Here is a 3,212-nt window from a genome sequence, read left to right as displayed (position 1 = left end):
ACAAGAAAAGATAGGACTGGAGCGAGTCCCAACAAATTTTTTCTCAGATGGTAAGACCAAAGCATAAAGATTGAACATACTTACTTGGTGGCCAGATTCTTTATGGAGGAGCTTAGTGAGTATCCAATGGGAGCAACATTCTTCGTGAATCAGATCATATTTGGAGTTGTCCCAAACGGAGGCAATCCTTCCAGAGGCACCTCTGGCACTGGCTTCTCTCCCTTGGCCTTTATGCCAGAATGCTTTGCTTGCTTGGAGGAGTAGAAGGTCCTCCAGTTTTTTCTCCTAGACGAGAAGGATTTCAGGCGAGTACGTCCTTACAATGTCTTTCAGAGCTTCTTCTTTCAACCTGCTGCCTAACCCTCTGCAATTCGAGGAGACATATTTCATTATTTACTCACTTGGAAGGTTGTGGCTACTTTTGGAGCCTGACCATGCTTACGCCTAGATCTAGTATTCATCATTCCTTTGAGAGTTTTCTGACAACCTTGGAGAACATCCAAATAAGTTTGTTCCTCTCTCTGTTTCTTCTTGGACTTTCAACCCTTGGCCGACTTGATAGGAGTGACTTGTGAGTTGTTTGAATCCAAGACTCCATCTTCTGAATCTCCCTCAGAATCAGAGCCCAGACTGATGCGCTCCTCGTTTTCTTCATTTTCCCCTTATTCATCCTTTGATGGAGGAAGAGTTGACTTTGCCTCTGCTTCTTTCACTTTCTTCGACAGGTCTTCTGGTTCCTTTTGGGTTCCAATGGCATCTGTCTTTACTCCAAAGGAAGAACCCTCTTTTGGAACTTCTTTGGCTTTTGGTTTAGGCCGAGGCTTCACCAATGGCCCTGAATTTTTCTTCTCAGTTGGTTTTGGGACTGCCTTGCCCTTTTTGATTTCTTTCCATCCTTCTTCGTCCACTTTGTCCCCAGTTGGAGCTTTTGGTAAATTTTGTTGGAAGTGTCCATGTTCATGACAGGTTCTGTGTTTGAAAGGAAGTTTCTCATAATCCAATTTTTGATAGTGATGCCATTCTACAACTGTAAGTTTTACCGCTTCGGGCAGTCCAACTTCCAAATCGACTTCCACATAGATTCTTGCACAGGTATATTGGCCCTTGTTATCTGCTTTATCAATGAAATGGCCTAGGCCATTTCCAATCTTCTGCAAGGTGTGATAGCTCTAGTAATGGATCGGAAGATTGGGAAGCTGGACCGAGACTGGGACCTCTTTAGGGGTATCGATTGAGGGATCGAAGTCAGGGGTCCACTTATTAAGATATAGACCCTGATTTCCCATAAAATACAGACCGTTTCTGAAAACCAAATCTCAATCTTCTTTGGACGTGAACTGGAAAATGAAATACCCTCTTCCGACAACATAGCAGATCACATTGTTTTCCAGCTGAGGCCTCCAGTTGCATTGGATCCAGTCATTTGTTGTTTTGTAGAGGGCCAACGTCCCATAAATTGTCCTACCAACCCTCTGTCAGCCAGGGCTAGGGCGATTTTTATCGGCAGGTCTTCTGGCAGGGCGATCTGAGGAATTTCCTCCAGTTTTTGGATGATTTTTGGGACTTCTAGAATCAAAAATTTCTTCCCTTTCTGCGAGAGCAATCTTCTGAATGCTTCTTATGAAGAGATTGGCGGGGTGGGAGAAGGCTCCCCATCCCCAAGCACACTCATCGCAGCGGCTACGCTCCTCTGTGATCGCAAAACCTAGACGACGATGTTGTGCCAGCAGTAGCACTAGTTGAAGGAGGGAGGCAGAGCCCGATTACGGGGATGCCGGGAAGGATTGAGAGCCCAGCAGCAGGCGCTGCCAAGCATGGGGGCCTGCGGAGGTCCGTAGGGGCCGAGAAAGTAGGGGCGCAGGAGCTCCATTTCAAAACGTGCGCGCAGATCACCTTGAAAGTCAGCGCTGCCCTCCATTTTCATTCGAAGTGAAATATCATATTAAACATAGGTTTGATCTAAAGTGGTCATTGTATTAAATATAAAGTTTTGTCTTAAAATATTTTTGTCTCAAAATGCTTTTGTCTTAAATATAAAGTTTTGTCTTAAAATAATTTTGTCTTAAATATAAAGTTTTGTCTCAAACTACTTTTGTCTTAAATATAAAGTTTTGTCTCAAAATATTTTCGTCTTAAATTATTTTTGTCTTAAAATATTTTTGTCTCAAACTATTTTTGTCTAAAATATTTTTGACTTAACTATTTTTGTCTTAAATATAAAGTTTTGTCTTAAAATATTTTTGTCTCAACCTATTTTTGTCTTAAAGTTTATATTTAAGACAAATCAATTGATATTAACTTTTAATGTAAAATAACTAAAATAAAAAATGAGTTTTTGAGACAAAAGATTTCTTTTTTCTTAAAAAAATGTCTCAAAGGTGCCCTTGGTGTAGTAGTGCATGTAAGTAGGTAAAAAAAATTTAAAAAACTAATCACTCCAATTTACATAAGGATTGAGTTCCTTCTAAGAATCCCAATCTCCCATGTGTTGAATAATAGTTAGTTATCTTTAGTGGCTCCTACAACAATGAGGTGGGAAGAAGTTAAAATAAGCCAACAAAAAATGGCACTATTGAGAATTATTTTTTTAACAGTTAATAATCACATATATATTAATGATGTGTCGTAATGTTTGTAAGTGTAATATGTGCCTATAATATTGTAAGTGTAAAAGATACCTCTAGTTTCTTTTCCTTGTATCATGCTTTGACTACTTGAAGAATTTGAGTTTTCATTTGATAATGAAATAAAATTTATTATTTTTTTTTCTTGAAAAAAAGTAGTGTTAAACGGCTTAAGAAAAAACTTCCTCCTTAGATTGCTCCAAACTTGACTTGACTACTTTCTCAATGAAATCAAATGTCCCCACCTTAAGAACTTGTTCAACAATCTATGACCATATATTAATGCGTATTAGTAAACTATTAGCTCAAAACAAATGTTCTTTCTATTTATGCTTTAATTATCAATATAAGTGTTTTAACATAGTTATTAGTCCTTTGCCAAGGTAAGACTCTAGCAATTCATTTGCCTATAATGTTTAATTTTGAAAAACAAATATTTTTTTTTCAATGTTATTGAAAAAAAATATTGGATCATAATTTTTAAGGTCTTATTGTAGCCACCATGTGCATAATTGTCTCATACATTTTTGTTATAACTTATGGATGTAGTTGCAATATTTATGCCATAATTTTTAATCCTTGAAAATA

This window comes from Pinus tabuliformis, chromosome 4_1 (genome assembly GCF_031772625.1).
Source record: "Pinus tabuliformis cultivar Carrire ecotype Pingquan chromosome 4_1, CPIR1, whole genome shotgun sequence".
In the NCBI taxonomy this organism is placed as follows: domain Eukaryota; kingdom Viridiplantae; phylum Streptophyta; class Pinopsida; order Pinales; family Pinaceae; genus Pinus; species Pinus tabuliformis.
The sequence above is the reverse complement of the archived record's forward strand: the minus strand, read 5'-3'. Positions refer to the sequence as shown.